The 18,422-nt window shown below is 42.5% G+C and overlaps 1 protein-coding gene across 4 annotated transcripts in view; it reads right to left on the bottom strand.

The window, feature by feature from the left end:
* The window catches only part of Otud7a (OTU deubiquitinase 7A), a 304,503-nt gene that overhangs the window by 122,320 nt on the left and 163,761 nt on the right, over window positions 1-18,422 (bottom strand). For all 4 annotated transcript variants that reach the window (XM_076544154.1, XM_076544147.1, XM_076544135.1 and 1 more), the window contains one exon: window positions 12,364-12,493. The gene's annotated coding sequence lies outside the window, so the exon portion shown is untranslated. The remainder of the gene's footprint in view (window positions 1-12,363; window positions 12,494-18,422) is intronic.

Genomic DNA, 18,422 nt, shown 5'->3' with positions numbered 1-18,422 from the left:
CTTGAAACAAAGCAGAGGTGGAAGGGAGTTTCTACTAAAGAGCATAGATCCAGACTCATAAGAATGAGAAGGACTAATAATGAGACCATTAGTAGGTCCCCTAAAATTGAGGGCAATTTATGACTAATAGGAAACAGGAAAAACTTTAGATAGCTGGAACAAGATCAAGATATAAAAATCAATAATTTTCTCCATTAATTAGTAAAGCATTTTTAAACAAAACAAAAAGATCTATCTTATAAGAGCCACCACAAAATAGTCTTTGAACCAACCAAGGGAGCACATCCCAAAGCAAGAGATACTTTTATTTGTTCTTTTTCAGAAGACAGTAAGCCTTCTCAAGGTACAGACACAGGACAGGAGACTGTGTCTGAATGGTGCTGATTTTTCTTGGGTTTGAATGCAGTCACTGTGGGAGCTTTTCATCGAGGAGCAGCTTATAGAACATTAGAGGATAAGCAAGAAACTCCAAGACAGTTTTGATAAAGAGTGGATGTTGGTGCACATATATCCAACCTGTGGCCCACGGGGCTCCAAACACCTGAGGGTAGCTATGAAAGCGGCCCAACAGAAAGTTGTAACTTACTTCAAAGATGGCATTAATTTTAAGTGATTTTTTTTTTTTAAATAACTCGGTTGCATTGTTCTCAAACGTGAATGTTGTAGATGAGAATGTTGGGTTGCAATGTCAACACTTTGACATGCTGAGAAGAATCTGTCTTCCTGTAAATCCATACTATACAGGGAAGTATGATGATTAAAGCAGTGGGAAGGGGAGGGAGGGAGAAGGAGGTGTGTGTGTGTGTGTGTGTGTGTGTGTGTCTGTGTGTGTGTGTGTCTGTGTATTTGTGTGTGTATGTGTGTATGTCTGTGTATCTGTGTGCTTCCAGGCATATGTGTGTATGACTAAGAGGAGAAAATCTGGCATATGATCCAGTTATATGTGCTTCATTTCCTACCTAAGATCCACTTACTTTTCTCCTCATGACCGGATAGTTGCTTTTGTTCCTGGCTGCATCATCCCCAATCATGTAATATGGTTAGCTATTGATCAAGACAATTCTGCTACACTCTACCAGTTTTTCTCACATCTGAAAGTATTCAGGTGGTCAGTTTCCCCATGAAGCCCTAAAATTCCAGGGAAAGCCACCGGGCTCTCTCTGTGTGACAAACATTTTGCTTTCTTAACAAAGGGGACCTTTTCTACTCCTCTTTGAAGAGATGTGAGACACGAACCTGTGACTATGAGGAAGACATCAAGAAAGCCCACATGCTGCAGCTGTGACATCCCTGAATAGTTCCTCTAGCGTCAGCACCAAGTGCTGGCAGCTCTGTGAAAACAGACTGGGTAACTCTCCTGTCACTTGGGGATGAGAGTTTTATTAACTGAAAGAACGACAGATACAGAGAATCCTAAACCCATGGGATCCCAAGAGAAAGGATCATCCATAAAGTGAGTCAACTGTCTTAGGAAAAAAACAAAACAAAACAAAAAAACAGTTCAACAAATCCCATAGGAACTCATTAAGAATAAAATTGCTTCTTGTCTGTTGTTCCTATTTGTCAAACAAACAAAAACTACACGTGTGTCAGAGGATGAGGATGGGTGAGCATACTTGGGACCTTACGGCAGAGCAGACCGAAGAGCCCTGTGATGTGGACTTCGGGCCTCTTCTTCATGAATGCACAGCACAGGTCCAACACAGACAGAAAAGGCCACTCCAGGAAGGACGGCAGAATGTGATGTGGCCACTTTCTGGTCTGGTTCCTCACTGCCTCCTCTCCTGGTTCTCAGATTTTCTTTGATTTCTCATTTGCTAGTGAGTAGAGAGTCTTGTGGAGGGCTGAGGCCACAGAGTTTGCGGGAGCCACTGGAGGAAGAAAGGCAGCCACCTAGGTGATCATATTGGGCAGGGAGCTCCTGCTGACCACACTGGGCTAACACAGGCAGAAACATAGTTAGGTGTGTTGAAGCACAGGCATCTAGGGGAAGGTTCCAGAACATGTCTTGCCTCCAATACAGGAAGGCTTAAAAAGCAAAAAGCCACCCCCAAAACCTTTACAAAACGTAACAGGAAAACCTTAAAATTTTAAATGGCAAAATAAATAATAACATTTTCTTCATTATGTAAGAGAATGGGAGAAAATTTTGGAAACTACATAATAAAGAAGTGATTGGATTCAGAACCTATGACTGGCACTCCTCAGTAAGGAGAAAAAGACACATGGGTTGATAAAAATTTGAATGTGCAATTTATAGTAAATTCAAATGACCAACAGACAACTAAAAGCCAAGCAACCACAGTAATAATGAAGGGGAGGTAAACCAAGTCATAGGAGAGTCATTGCCTTATTGATCATCATATTGTTAAGGGAGAAGTCAGAAAACCCAAGTCCTGGTGAACCAGGCCTGCTGTCACATTGCTGGTGGGAGCATTTTGGGCTACTGGTCAGTGAGGACATCCTTTCAGTAGATAATGTTGTTGTTTTTAATGTGCACATCTTGTAAGTCAATGATTCCACCTCTCAGCATTTTCTTATGAGCATGGGGGAAGCAAGTCTGAGGATGCTGCAGAGAAGCAGAGGGAGAGCAGGCATCATCCATACAAGGCTGTGCTCTTGGTGCCAATACGAAAATCTCTCTGAGGCACTTGGAGAATGTTGACATTATATAGTATGACTAAATAACACTAACGGGGAAAAACAAGCTCACAGAAAAATGTGCAGGGGACACTGGCTGTACCCTAAAGTGACAGTAATTGTCTGTTGCTCACCAATCACTCGGCATTGCTGCCCCATCACAGACTGACACAGAGAAGCACCCTAATAGTACTGTAAGCTCCCCGCCCCTGCATTCCTTTCCTACAGCCAGTTTTCACCAACTGAGCCCTTGCGCTATGCCATGCGACAGGGATACAGCCCCAAATCAGGCATGGCCTGTCTTCTAAGGGTCTCCAAGCTGATGATCTAAAGAGTTAAGCAGGGAGGTACCCCACAAGCTGTTTGGTGTTAGAGAGAAGCAGGGTGGTGGAGAGGCACTTATAAAGTGCAGTCACCCTAGACAGGAGACAGGAGAGGGCGAGAGAAGCGTTGGGAATGTGGTGGGATCCCAGCAAACCTCAGGCGCACCTGGGAAGCAGAGGGATGGAGCCATGTGACTGCATATGGAGAACCGTGAGCAGGAGCTGCAGAGGCAGGAAAAGAGGGAACAGAACAGACGTGGTGAACAAGAGCAAGGGCATGCTCCAGAAATTAGAGCCATGAGCTGACAAAACTAAGACAGGGCAGACCAAACTAGTAGGCAGATGCTCCATTTTCATAGATTATAAGCTACAACACTATTAAGGTTGCAATTATATTCTTACTGATTTATGAATTAACAGGATCCCAGGCTATATCTCTGGAGGAGTCTTTGTAAACACTGACAAGGCTCATACTAAAACTATATGTGAAAACAGAAGTTAGGTTATTAAAGGGTATTGAAAAAGAAAAAGGTTGGAGGACTTAGGAGACAGATTTTAGGATGTGGGCAGGCCAGTCCAATGAGTACGAAAAGACAGACCTTGTGTTAATGAAGCAGGAAGCACAGATCGGAGTTTGCCACAGGTATAGCAGGAATCCAGTGAAACAGGAGAGACCTTTCAACAAATGGTGCCAGAACAAATGGACATGAGTATGTAAGAAAACACAAAGCAATAACCTCAACCTACACCTCACACTCTGTAAAACTGACTCTAAGCAGACCACGGATCATGGCCATATCCTTGAGTGAGCATGTTCATACGACATTCTTGTGTATGTGTGTTTTTGTGTGTGTATATGTCCATGTGAGTTTGTTCATGCATGTGAGCTTCTGTATGTCAGTGCCTGTGTGTATGTAGTGCACATTGTATTTATACTCATTTTGGGTAAGGATGTATATGAGTAGAGTGCACATTTGCAGGACTGTGTGTATTAAGGGGAAGGGAGGGTGTTCAAGAGACATTTGAAGAGCAGTTTCAAGAGAATGGATATTTACATTCACGGTTCATATATAGCTGGAACCACAGGAATGGACATGGGAATTTTTCACTTATTTTCAGAAAATAATTGAAATTTTACAGAGGAGAGCTTTGGCTTTGGAGCTTAAATAGATGTATTATAGTTGAAAATTCACATATCAGTCGCCAGTGAAATTCAGTGTTCAAGCCTCTGCCTCTCCAAACAGATCAAACTAATTTGCCCAAACACACAAGTAAATACACAAAAATGAAGATGGCAGCCACAGGCATGGACAGCCACCATCCCAATGACCTGAGACTAACAACTTGATTTCTCTTATTCCTTAGCAACTTCATGGATGGACGAACAGACTACATTAACGATTTTCTTATTTAGTTTTTTGTATTGTTATTCTTTTAGACATTAGAAACACATACTAAATTCACATAGACATTTCAAAGGCTCTGGCGACAATTGACTTTTAATCTTGAGTCCTCACTGCTTTCTTAAAAAGTTATTTTCTGCCTTGCTAGGGATTGAACCCAGGGCCTCCCTCAAGCTAGGCAATTGCTTTATCAATGATCCATGCCCCTGGCTCTCACTGTCTCTCATTTGAAGTGAGGATAGCACCTTCTGCGGTAATGTGGCTACCTCAAGCACAATGATAATACTAAGGAACACCAGGAAGAGGGGGGCCTGTTGCAGCCCATGTTATTATCCAGGCATTGATTTGCATGCACATCCTTTGACTAATAACCTAGAAACCCAGCAAAGCCCTGTGGAGTTCCATTCCTTCACAAATTTGCTTTGGTAACTTTCATATTCTAGAACAGTAAAAGAACTCATAATTCTGTACAGATGAACAGGAAGTCCAAGATTCCAGGATCAGCTGTTTAGGCTGATAAAGGGATTGCAATCGCGAGCAGAAAATGTGTTTGTACATACTACCCTGAGGAAAGAATGGCCAAAACAATTGCACTCCAACACTGGGCAGTGGCTCAAGACCAAGCAAGTGGCACACAGCCCTGGGGGAAATAGTCTCTGCAAGTCTCTGCATTGATTCCAACTAAGGAAATTCTTCCCTCTTGGCCATGGATGGAGAATATTTTTCTGAACTTAACATTGTCCTCAAGATAAACTGCCTGTGATTCCAGTCTCTCTAGTTAATGGACAACAACAACACTACAGCTGTAGAGAAGAGAAACTGACTCTGACCATGAATCAAGAAAGGAAAGATTAATACCCCCGACAATGGGAGTCGGGGAGCGGAGGAAGGCAGATATTCTTCCAGCAGAGAGAGTGACAAGAAAAAGGTCTACTCCAGAGCTGCACATCTGGGTGCACACGCCCTCCACTTCAGGCATGCTACCATTGCTGTCAGCAACTGACCCCAAATGTAGGGACTTAAATAAAATGTGTTTGTGACCTGATATTGTCTGTAGGGCAGTGGCCAGTAGGCAGCTTGAGTGCATTCTGTCCCCAGGCTGTTAACCCAATGTTGTTTGGGGCTGTGATCTCAGGGAAAGGCTCATCTAGGAAAGGGCCCCTTGCCAAGACCCACCCCCCATTCTTCCTTGGCTGGATTGCTGTGGATGATTGTTACATGTTGGGAGGCCATCATCTTTGTGGCAGCCATCACTTTATCTAATTATTACTCCCAAGTTAGCAAAAGGGGGGAAATGAAGACTTCTTAACATTCTGATATCCTGCTTCAACATAAACTGGTAAGCCTGCTTGATCCTATTCTGAAACTCTTGAGAAGTATCATAAATATTTAAAGATTCACATCTGATAAAAATGCAAAAGTCAGAGGTCTGCCTATAGAAATGGGCAATTATATTTTTTGTTGCCTAATAGAAAGTAAGCTCAGATGTGTTATACTGCTCTGTAGAGGTGGTTTAACAGTGCCCTACACCTAGGTTTCCTTTCTAACTTACTGTATTTCTCAGTTACTAAAAAGCTCCTTGACCCAGATTATTTGCCTTCTGGTTGGCTCCCTTATGAATGAACATGTGAAATGACTATTTGGCCCAGGCTGCTGAAGAATTCTGTCTGAAAATTTAGCATCTGCATGGTCTAGCAGTCCCTTTGTACACTGCTGAACAATGATTTCAATAGAAACTGGCTTTTCTTGAGAAGTTGTTTGTTTAAAAACTTCCCAGGCTCAGGCAACCTTGGTCAGCTCGTTCATACTCTCATGGTAATACAACATCTGTGTGGATGCAAGTTTCTCCCATTCATGAAGAGTCTAGAATCACCTGGGGGCTGGCCCAGCCTTTTGCTACTTTTTTCTCGTGTTCTCTTGCTGTGGGCTGTGTCTTCTTCCACTGATACAGTGAAGGCACCAAAGCTGAGTTCCAATAACTAGTGCTTCCCTGACTTGCCACTGGGTCTGCAGAAGGGAGGCACATGAGGAGTACACCAGCATCTAGGCATATTCTGGTTATCGGGACAAGAGATTCAACATGTCTTCTCTGAGTTCACCTGGGAGGCTCTCTGTCCACTCATTCCCGTGAATGGCCACATAAAGGGCACCATGGCTTCCAGGGAAGCTGTTGGGGTGGAAGTCCCAGGATCCATAGCGTGGGCACAAAGAGGATGAACACCAGTGATGGGGACATAGGCATCTGCTGGGCATGGCCTCAGGCCTACTGGCCTTGGCAGGGGATGGAGCCAGATCTGCACAGCATGAGCTCAGAGCAGTGACCATCTGCCATTCCTGAGCATCCTATGCACCCATTCAGTTGTTTCAAGGTGAAGTTAATATAGGATGCTTTAAAACCATTAACTTTCAAACTGAAGCTCCAAAAAGAATCCTTCCTAATGTTCACTGGTGAGGATGCTCATGACCTCTCCTGCTACTGTATTGTGTGGGGGAAGGAAACCTCTCAGCAGGACAAAGGGACAAACCAGGGATTCCTCACAACACATCTCTTTAGAAACTTCTGTGTTGTCCACTTCATTAAGAGACCCTTTTGTGTTGTTAATAATGCTATGCTGATCAGCTGTGTACTTGCAGAAATCCATAAATAATAATTTAACCTCTAAGGGATGTTCATCATACATACGCATCCTTTTATAGGTTATCTACAAACATGCACACGTAAGACCTAGTGACCTGGGCGAATTTTAACACAAAGTTGCAATGCAGTTGTATGGGGGTGGTACTACAGTTTGAGGATGTCCCTGACAGTTCATGAGCTGGATGTATGCTTCCCAGGATGGTGGTGTCAAACCCATAAAGATGGGGCTGGATGGAAGGCATTTGGGTCCTTGATTCACCACTGTTAGAAGGGGTTGATGGTGGATTGGTGGGTCAGGTCTTGGAAGGCAGGCCACACACGTTTCATCATTCTGCACACATAAGCTCCCATTTACACTCTCCTGCCATACTATGGGTGTCAGGAGGCTGGAAAGGCTAGAAGCTCAGGAATGCCTCTGGAGAGACATGTCTACCCGAAGTGACCAGCAAGCCTGTGGGGAGGGAGGGGCTTCTCATCCCTGTCTTTCTTTCTCTGGAATGCAGGTTGTCATATGGGTTGAAAGTCCACTGGATACCCTTGGAGATGAAAATAGAGGCAGCCCTGTTTCTGTCCACGCATTCAAATGACATGTAAGTGATCTCTTTGGTGTTTATGTGGAACCATGGACCACTAAACTCCTCTCTGCACTATTTTGGTATGTCTGCACCTTGGAAATGGAGGAGGCTTAGTCATGTCCCCAAGGAGTGAGTCGGGGCCAGGGGATTGGCCATGGAGCAGCCGTACACCAATGGCTGATATAAAGGAAGCCAGAGGGGGTGGTCAGAATGCAAAGACCTTGGGTTTTCTGGGCTCCCTGGAGTCCTGGAACCCCAGGAGAGCAGTGTTGTTGTCTGGGAGGAAGGGCAGGCAACACCTGCAGGGTTACCCCCCAAGCTCAGTGTACAGAGAAGCAGGCAGAAAGCACAAAGAGCACAGGAGAGCACGGGATGAACCAACCAACATGCCGTGAACCTCAGACCTCCTCTGCTTTGATGAGTTGTATGGGAAAAGTGGGCCAAGGACAATGTTCAGAAATAGCAAACCTAAGATACTGATGTGTTGTCCCAGGGCAGGCTCCTTTGTGAGACTCACCATCACACATGTTGTGCTGCCTACTTTTGTGTCAACTTGACACCAGCTAGAGTTATTTGATTGAGAAAATGTTCTCGCAAGACCGGCCTGTGGGTAAGCTTGTGTGTGTGTTGGGGGGGGGGACATTTTCTTGATTGATGATTGATGTGACAGCTCACTGTGGTCAGTGGCAGCCCTGGGCAAGTGGGTCTTGGGTGCTGCAAGAAAACAGGCAGAATAAGCCACGGTGAAGCCAGCCAATAAGCAGCACTCCTCCATGGCTTCTGTTTCAGTTCCTGCCTCCAGGTTCCTGCCCTGACTTTCCTCAGTGATGGACTGTTACCTAGAAGCATAAGATGAAATAAACCTCCTTTTCCCTAAGTTGCTTTTGGTCATGGTGATTTATCACAGCAATAGAAACCCTAACTAAGACAGAAACTGGCACCAGGTCAGGAGTATTGCTGTGATAGATCTGACCATGTGTTCTGGGAGGACTGTGGTGGCACTGAGTGCTCAGAGCTCAGTGGGCTGTTCCATGGTAACTTGGATGTTAAGCATGTTGAGAGCAGTGCTCAGAGAGAGGCCTGGCATGTGAAGTTTCAGGGGGAAATGAAGACCCTAACATGATAATTTGAGAGATATTTTGAATTAATAACTATCAAAGTGAAGTCTTTGCTTTGCTGGGACAATTGATGCCGGGGTCCAGAAGGGGCCAAAGTCATTACTGAAAGCCAACCTGGGTGATATGTAAAGTTTCTCAGGTTATGTTGGTTTTGGAGACGTGAAGGGATCACGGAGAGCAGCTGGGGCTTGGTACTGTGTGGCAGGGCAGGGATCTCTGAAGAGAGGACGGTGATGTAAGTACAGCCTCAGTTGCAGTAGAGACCCCAGGATTGAAGGAGTCATGGGGAGAAATTGAAGCTTGCTACTGGCAGAGTCAGAGTCCCTGAAAAGAGCCCCTGAGAGGCCATTGGTGAAGGCAGAATCCAGTTGCAGTGGAGATCATGCATTCAGGACATGCCAATACCATGGGTGGCAGCCAAAGTTAGCAACACATGTAGAGTGGAGCTGGCCTAAGCCTATGAGACAAGCTGTGTGTGCTGCAGATGAAGAGACAGAGAAGCGAAATTGACCAGGATGCTTGGAGCCCAGAGGATCATGGGTCCCAGATGTGAAACACTCAACAGTTTATATCATTAAAATTTGGTTTTACATTGCTTTGATTATAACTGTGCCCTAGTTATTTCTTCTTGGAGTAAGAAAGTATATAACTTATTTTTTATTTTATAGAGCCCACAGTTTAGAGACTTTGAAATTTTATAAAGATGTAGGAATTTCAGAGAGACTCAGGATAATTTAAGATACTTTTGGTATTTTAGAGAAACTTTGAAAGAGACTGTATGTTTAAGAGACTGAACTTTTAATGTGTTTGAATTTTTAAAGATTGGGACTTTTAAAAGTTGGAATATTTTACACGGTGATACTATTATTAAAATGCCATCTTAGGGACAAATGAGAAGGGAGTGATTCTAGTCGAATAGTGACGTGTTTGTGTGTCAAACTGACAAGGGGTCAACTGTGCTGGTTAGTTTTATGTCAACTTTTGACACAAGCTAGAGTCATTTGAGGAAAAGGTACCTCAACTGAGAAAATGCTTCCACCAGATTGTTCTCTGGGCAAGCCTGTGGGACATTTTCTTGATTAATGAGTGGCATGGGAGGGCTCAGTTCACTGTGGGCAGTGCCACCCCTAGGAAGGTGGTCCCGGATGGTATAAGAAAACAGGCTGAGCAAGCCATGGTGAGCAAGCCAGTGAGCAACACCCCTCCATGGCTTCTGCTCCAATTGCTACCTCCAGGCTCCGGCCCCGACTTCCCTCAGTGATGGACTACTACCTAAAAGTGTAAGATGAAATTTCAAAACCCACTTTTTCCCATGTTGGTTTTGGTCATGGTGTTTTATCATAGCAACAGAAACCTGAAAACACACATATGGTAATACAGACACGGTATAACTTCTGTAGCAGACTGCACTTCCATAGCGGTTTTCTTGATACCATTTTCAAAACATTCTCAAGGAAGGTTCCTTGCAAGTCAAGAAGTACACATAAAACCATAGACTTAGTCCACACGGGAGGAAGTTAGTACTCTTCAGACCGACATCCAGCTATGACTGGTGACTGAAGAGCCAAGTGGCAGTAGATCAGAGAGGCCCGGGAGTAGAAGGAGAAGGACTGGAGGCGACCGAGCAGACTGGAAAGAAGAATGGCAGAATGGCAGTGCATCTGCACCTGACCAAGGACACTGCAGTGACAAACTCTCCCTGCTGTGGTGACCAGGCTTCTCCTTGAATCTCCTCAATGTAGGACTTTAAAATGTGACCATGAAGATCACAGGAGCCTTTGTACTTTTGCCAAGCGTTGTTTAAAGGTTTGTAGCAGGAGTGTGGCATTGAGTTGGCACTCTGCCTATCTCCCCTGTTCCTCATAATAACTCACAGCCCGTGCTCAGTGAGGCAGAGCTCAGCTCCTCCCCACAGCACAGGCCTCTGCAGTATCCCTTAGTCTAAGGACATGCTGGAGGCTCAGTAGGGGACATTGATCTAGGGTTTTGGCTAGTGTGTGTCAGAGAAGAGGCACACCATGGTCTCCTTTCATTCCTTCTATTGACTGTCAAAACACACTCTTCTGTGTGGTGATCTCATCCGCATGGAGAACATGAGACAGGAGAGGATGTGGAATGTCCAGGTGAATGGCTCAGTTAAAAATTCCTGTACAACCGTGGAGGTTTGCTAAAGCTATTCAATGAAAACTAACCCCAGAAGACAACATCCACAGGGTCTCAACATTTGCTAAACTTGTTAATTACAAGAAATAAAAAAGGCAATTTATAAAGGGGGAGCTTTGCCAGAAGCCATTTTAGCCAAGAGAACACATCCCATGGCCATCTCTTAACAGGTCGGTCGGATGAAGCAGCTCACCCTGGAGGGCTGTTCAGGCAAAGCCAGATGTTTACCCCACTCTAAGGAGGAAGAAAGAACCCAGCTGGTTTGGATCAGAGACATTCTACAAAGTAAGTGACTTAGATTTTTCAAAAGTATCAACATAATGGGAGTGGAGGTATAGTGTTCTGGCAAGGCATGTGCCTATCATGCATATGTCCATGGCATGGCATGTGGCTAATGTGCGTATGTTCCGGGTTTTGATCCCAGCCCTGCAAACCGAAACAAAAAATGCATGTCCACAACCAAACTTGATTCTGGCTGTGGAAATAACTCAGCTGTACACTGCTTGCCTAATATTCAAGAGGCCTTGGGCTGAATCTCTAGGGCTGAAACAAACACATAAACAAACAAGAAGGAAAACAGCAATGGAGGAAGGGGTGGAGGGGGGCAATACCAGGAAGATGCAAAGAAAAGCAAGGCTGAAAAAGAATGGCAGAGAAGTGGTCGGCTTCAACACACGGCAGACGGGGAATAAGAGTGATGGTGACTATTTCCCAGATGACCATGGGCGCCTAAATTGGGACAATATACTGGGTAACTTTGCTTGTCAGTGTTTCAGATTTCATAGTGAGGATGCTGGTCTGGTTCTGTAGAGACCGTGGTGATCTTGGGAGGTCCAGGCCAGAGGGTGCCACGCTGTCTGCAGCCTGCCTTCAAATGTTTCTCATACAAAGTCTGAGCACACACAGGCACATATTATAATCTCTCTCTGTGTAACCAATCAGTAAGTCTGGGTAAAGGTTTTAGGAGTTATCACTGTCCTGTTCTTTAGATTTTTCTGTACATTTGAAGTTCTTAAGAACGATAAGTAAGGTAAAAAGGCAAACGAAAGTGTGTATTCCAAGAGTTGTAAGATGAAAAGCCACGGCTCACGATGGCTGGACAGAAACTGTCATTCTGGACAAGCATGAAAAGGAAACATTAAAATGAAAATAGTCTTTTAATCCAGCAAGGCACATTTGCTTTGTTTTTATCATTCTCAATACCCACAAAACCAATCTTAGCTGCTACAGTGACAACGTGAGTTTGCACTAGGGTACATGAAGCTACCTGTCGGGCATCACTGTCACATTCTTCTTAAGAATAATGCCATTCTACACTCACTCAAATTCCAGTGCAATGTCGAAGGTACTTCTGACCTTTTATTCACTGTCTTCCTGTGGGAGGTCAGCATGCAGCATGGGCTTTGACCCCATCTCCTGGTGCTCTGCTCCTAGGACTCTGAGGTCTTTGGAGATGTTGGTAGCCCTCCCCCTCTGCCACCAGGACCCCGGCATAGGACTTACTTTTCAGACTCCTTGCTCTTTGGAGGTGAGTGGCACTCAGGCATTTGGGTCACCATGGCACTGTCCCTGTTGAAAATGGCCCATAGTTGCCACAGGGGAGGTATGAGAGCCCAGCTAGCTCCTGAGAACTCTGGAAAAGAAAGGGTAGAGAATGTTCAGTGTGTCAAAAGTGAGAGTTAAAAATCTCAGTGACTCAGTATACATATGAAGGATGACAAATCCCACTTCGCAACATAGTGGGGTGGTCACTCTACCACCACGGTACATCCCTGACCCAGGAACCATTTCTACTTCTTTCATTTTTAATGAAGTGCTTTGAAGATTTCTTTCATTATTATTTAAAATGATGTGTTTTTGGGTGTCTGTACCTGTGTGTCAGGTACACGCATGTGAGTGAGGGTACAGAAGCCGAAGCACTGGATCCCCTGGAGCTGGAGTTACAGGCGGTTGATGAGCCACCTGCCATGGGCGCTGGGAACTGAGCTTGGGTCCCCACAAGAGCAGTGTGCACTTTTGACCCCCGAGCCATCTCTTCTACTCGGGAATCACTTAAATGTTGTTTTAAGCTTCTTGGCCCCGTTATCAATAATTTTAGCATATGACTATGCTTCAGGACTTCTGCTAATTGAACATGAATAATTTACATAATTTCTCTCTCTTTCATTAGACGCAGCCTTTAAGTAATTCTCTGTAAATGGTTTTTGTAGGCAATACATTTTTGGAGTTCTTTAATGAAAACCAGCAGGATAAAATAGAGATTAAGTGCAAGAGAATGAAGCTTAACAGTCAGAAAATAGTCTTGAAGAAGAAGAACAAAATTGAAGTTCTCACATCTAATTTCTGAACATTAGAATTCTCTGGTAGATTAAAACAGCGTGGTTTGGGATAAAGACATACTTATGGACCACAGAGAGAGCAGGGGACCCAGAAGTCAACTGTCACCTAGATGATCTGTGGTTTTTGATGAAAGTGCCAAGATAATTCAATGAGGAAGAGACAGTTTTGTTTTGATTTTTGGCTACAGGAAAAACTAGGTATCAATATGCAAAATACGACAATATAGCCTTACTTAACAGCATACCTATATGTAAAGCCTAAAATAATAATAAGCTAACTAATAATAATAAGCCTATAATAATAATAATAGTAATGATAATGACAGTTAAAAAAAAAAAAACCTCTCAGGAGGAAAATCCGGAGGAAAGCTTTATAACATTGATTTTGACTATTGTTTCTTGGTATGGCAGGAAAGACAGGCAGATGGGAGGGACACAAACTGGCTATCATGGAAAACTATGAAGACAGTGAGTAGAAGTCACACACTGGGGGAACATTTACAAATACATAACAGATAAGAGACAGCACCCATTTTGTCCATGAATAACCTTTTTAAGGTAAGTCATTTCTTCCCTTTCCTGTGCCCCCTGCCCTGGCCTGTGGTTGTCCCAAACCCACAGCCTAAGCTCCACCTGCAGCCCAAGAACCAGATTTGTTCAGGGACCACCTGTGCCTGATAAGTTGCTTATTCTCTTTCCCACTCTTTCCCCCCATCCGCTGCCAACTCCACACTGCAGGGCTAGCTCCAGATCCTCAGCCTTCAAACCCTCTTTCTTGAGAGTCAGGTTTGACTGGTAAGATACACTTTTCTTCTCTGATCCTTCCTCCATCGTCTGCTGCTATTTCTGCACCCACAAGCCAAGCTTAAGACTTCTAGTTTGGGAGTCATATTTCCCTGGTCCAATTAAATAGTGTATAGACCATCTTTACCTGGCTTAGCTCAGGTCAGGCATCTCCTGTACTGGCCCAATAGAAGGCATACAGATTGTCTTCTCAGCCACACAACCAAAGAAAGAACTCTGCAAGCCCAGGTCAAATCACAAAAATAAAGCCAAAATGAATGACCAAGACCACACGTCTGCCATCAAGTCATTAGTCCTATAGAAGTATTCTCCAATGAGAATTGCCTAGAGGAACCCCAGGACACAGAATTTAAAAGAACAATCATAAACTTTCTGAGCTAAGTCAATGACTTTAAAGAAGATATGAACAGACCCTTCATTGAACACCATGAGGATAAATAAACACCTGAGTGACAGTCAAGTCAAAGACTAATACATACCTGAATGAAATAACAAAGATAATTCAGGAGTTATTTCAAAACCGAATCCAATGAAGAGATAAGAACACTGAAAAGAAGACAAGCTGAAGTGAAAGATAAAATTGAAAAGATATCTCCATTAGAAAACTCAGGGGACAGACAAGAAGAAAGAAGAAAGCAGAGGATAGAATATCAGGACCCAAAGATAAAGTAGAGATCTATCTAGATCAAATAAGCAAAGAGTATGAAAAATTTAAGGAAGCACAGGAAAGAAACATGCAGGAAATGTGGGGCACCATCAAAAGGTCAAACCTTGAATTACAGGCATAGATGAGGGAGAAGGATCCCAAGTTAGTGACACAGATCAGATCCTTAAGAGGATCATATACAAGACGCATACAGAACCCCAGCTAGACGAGACTGGAAAATAAATTCCTCATGGCATATCATAATCAAAACACTAAATATACAGAAAAAGCAAAAAAAAAATTGAAAGCTGACAGAGAAAAACCACAAGTCACATATAAAGGAAAACCTATCAGAATATTGGCTGATTTTGATGGGAAATTCTAAGAGCCAGAAAAGCTCAGAGTAATGTACTCCAAGTCCTGAAAGAGCACACCTGCCAATCTAGATTACTGTACCCAGCAAAACCATCTGCCACTACTACATGTAAAGAAAAAAATCCATAGCCAACAAACAACAACAAAAACCAACTAAACAGAATTCTGGAAGCAATACTTAGAACCAAAGAGGGGAAAAACACAGCCAAGAGACTCTAGAAAGAAAACAAACAAGCTACAATTAATGAAATACAAAGCACAACTAAGCAACCCAGAAAAAAATGACTGTAGTCTACATATACCTTTCAATAATAACTGTAGCAGTGGCCTCAACTATCCAATCAAAAGACACAGGCTAGCTGAATGGATTAAGAAGCAAATCCATCTTTCTGTCGTCTATAAGAAACACATCTTAGCTTTAAAGTGAAAAGATGGAATAAAGTATTCCAAGCAAATAGAATCGGGAATCAAGCAGGCATGGCAATCCTGGTGGCTGACAAAATAGATTTAAAACTCAAACTAATCAGAAGAGACAAAGAGGGACAGTTAATTCTAATCAAAGGAACAATGAACCAAAACCACATTACTGCCCTAGACACACATGCACCAAACTCTGTGCACCCAATTTCATAAAAAGTATCGTAGTGGAATTAAAAACACAGATTATTAAAACCCAATAACAGGTCATTTCAAATACCCCACTTCCTCCAATAGATAGGTCATCTGGACAAAAAAAATAAACAAAGAAACCTCAGAATTAAATAAAATCTTACATCAAATGGACCTAACAGATATCTACAGAACATTCCACCCAAACACCAAAGAATACACATTCTACTAGCAGCTCCTGGAAGTGTTTCTGAAATAAACCACATGCGGGGACACAAACCTTAACAAATACAGAACACTGAAATAATTCCAGGTGTCCTATCTGACCATAATACAATAAAACTTAAAGTTAATAGCGAAGAAAATTCCAGTCAACTTGTGGAAATTAAACAAGTTATTACAGAATGATGAAAGGGTCAAAGAAGAAATCAAGAAAGAAATAAAAATATTCCTGGAACTAAATGAAAATGAAAGCACAACAACGAAACCTCTGGGGGACATTGAAAGCAGTTAGTTCTAAGAGGGAAGTTTATAGCCCTAAGCGCCTACATAAAAAAACAGAAAGGGCACAAGTAAATTACTTAATACCACTTGAGAATTTGGAAAAATAAGAACAAACCAAATCCAAACCCAGTCAATGGGAAAAAATAATTAAAATCAGAGCAAAATTCAACGAAATAGAAACAAAGAAAACAATTCAAGGAATCAAAGAATCTAAGTGTTGGATCTTTGAGAGAAGATAAACAAGATTGGCAGAGTCTTGGTCCAATTAGCACAAGAAAGAGATGACTCAGACTAACACAATCAAAATGAACTGAGAAACATTGCAGCAGACACCAAGGAAATGTGGGATATTATAATGGCATACTTTAAAAACCTATATCCCATTAAGCTGGGAAATCTAAATAAAAATAAAAATGGATGAATTTATTGATTCTTCTAAACTACCAAAGCTAAACCAAGAAGAGACCACCAATCTAAATGGACCCATGACAAAGGAGGAGCTTGGAACAGTAATAAAAATCATTCCAGCTAAAAACAACTCCATGCCCAGATAGGTTCACATAAGAATTCTACCAGACTTTCAAAGAAGAACTACAGTGAATAAATTCTCCTCCTCCTCCTCCTCCTCCTCCTCCTCCTCCTCCTCCTCCTCCTCCTCCTCCTCCTCCTTCTTCTTTTTTCTTTTTTTCGAGACAGGGCTTCTCTGTGTTATTTTGGTGCCTGTCCTGGATCTCGCTCTGTAGACCAGGCTGGCCTCGAACTCACAGAAATCTGCCTGGCTCTGCCTCCCAAGTGCTGGGATTAAAGGAGTGTGCCTCCACTGTCAGGCATAATACTTCTTAAATTAAAAAAAAATGGAAACAGAAAAATCACACTTGAACTTGTTCTATGAAGCCAGTATTACTCTAATACCCAAATCAGGTAGATATAACAAACAAATCTATAGGCTAACACAGATGCAAAATCTTTAATAAAATACCAACAAGCCAAATACAGGCATGTATATCGATCATCCACCATGAACTAGTTAGCTTTGTCCTGGAAATGCAGGAAGGTTAAACATACATAAGCCAATAAATATAATAAATCATATAAGTGGACTTAAAGACAAAAAGCACATGCTCATCTCAATAAGATGCAGAGAAAGCCTTTGCTAAAATCCAGTACACATTTATGATAAAGTCCTAAACAGAGTCGGACTGAGGGACTATACCTCAACATAACAAAGATATATGTGACAAACACACAGCCAACATTTACAATAAATTGAGAAACCCTCAAGACAATCCCACTAAAATCAGGAACGGGACAGGGCTGTCTACTATTCCCCACTCCTTTCAGTATTGTGCTCAAAGCACTAGAGGGAGCAGTAAGACAAGAAAAGGAAATTAAAGAGGCATAATATAGAAAGAGAAGTCAATGACCCCTATTTGCAGATTCTATTATACTATACATAAGAAATTCCAAACTGGCAGGATATAATGTCACCTAACAAAAATCACACCCTTTCTTTACCACACCAACAAACACAGTGAGAACCAGATCTTGGGGATACTCCCACTTACAATGTCATCAAAGACAATAAAGTATCTCAGAATAAACTTAGGTGGTGACAGACCTCTACAATGAAAATATCAAATCTCTGAAGAGATTGAGAAAGATACTAGAAAATGGAATATATGTTGTGTTCATGGATCAGTAGAATTAATATTGTAAAAACGACCATCCTTCCAAAATCTATTTAAAGCCTAATGCAATCCCAATTAAAATACCCATAGCATTCTTCACAGAAATAGAAAAATAAGCTATCATAAAATTCACACAGAACTAGAAAAGATTCCAGATATATAAAGAATCATACTGGGGGATAGCCATCCCCATTTCAGGATATATTATGGAGTTATAGTAATAAAACAATATGGTTCTGGCACAGAACAGACTGATGGAATGAAACAGAAGACACAGACATGAGTACATGTAACCACAGCCATCTGATGTTTGACAAACATACATTACAGAAAAGACAGCATCTTCAACAAATGGTGCTGGATGTCATCATGCGGATCAGGATTTTAGATCTGACTCTACCACCCTGCATAAAAGTTAGCACCAAAGTGATCAGGGACCTCGAAACCCAAAAAGCTAAAACTGCTGGAAGAAAATACAGGGAGTATCCTACAAGACAGAGTAGTAGGAGAGGACTTTCAGAATACGAATCCCTATGAAATAAGACTACAGTTGATAAGTGGGACCTCATAAAACTAAAATACTTCTATGCAGCTAAG

This window comes from Peromyscus maniculatus, chromosome 1, assembly GCF_049852395.1.
Source record: "Peromyscus maniculatus bairdii isolate BWxNUB_F1_BW_parent chromosome 1, HU_Pman_BW_mat_3.1, whole genome shotgun sequence".
Taxonomy (NCBI): domain Eukaryota; kingdom Metazoa; phylum Chordata; class Mammalia; order Rodentia; family Cricetidae; genus Peromyscus; species Peromyscus maniculatus.
Note: the sequence above shows the minus strand (reverse complement) of the source record. Positions and strands in the feature narration are given on the sequence as shown.